The following is a 631-nucleotide window of genomic DNA, read 5'->3' on the forward strand; positions in this document are numbered from 1 at the left end:
TCTTGCACTTTGCTCAACTTTTGTTACTTAGTTTTTTATAACAAGAAGCTTTTTCATTAAATCATAAAATAAACGTTATTGGTCATTTCTTAGAATCTTTCACCACAATAACCAAAAGAGATAATGATTTAAAAGGGTAACTTATTTTTTGTTTTATGCATATTTAGTCACCAAAATTTTCTTTCGTTCACGTTTGCCCATTAAAGTTGTTATCTTGTATACAATACTGGTTGTTGTGGGTTTAGCGGTTTCCGGCGTTCTTTGCAGCTTTGACGAACCTCTGGTTGGCCAAACATGAACTTTTTGATGAAAGTTTTTTTTTTTTTTTTTTTTTTTTTTTTTTTTCATTGAATACCATACTTCTCCTACAAACTGAAATCTTAATATACTCAGAGAATAAATTAAGCTTTGATGTGTCCATTTTTTGATATGTTCTTGTTATGTGGTGAATAAACAAAAATCTCCAAAACGAAATTTCAAGATCTAGGTTCAAAACATATCATTAAAACCCTCGAGTTTGTGTTGAAACAGATCGAATGTATGTTTATGTGTGGTCATCGTGTGTATGTGTATTCATCTTCATATGTGCTCGGATTTGAAAACCACTAAAGCGATTTCAACCTCTGAACGA

The sequence above is a fragment of the Lactuca saligna genome, chromosome 5 (assembly GCF_052625555.1).
Source record: "Lactuca saligna cultivar CGN05327 chromosome 5, ASM5262555v1, whole genome shotgun sequence".
Taxonomy (NCBI): Eukaryota; Viridiplantae; Streptophyta; class Magnoliopsida; order Asterales; family Asteraceae; genus Lactuca; species Lactuca saligna.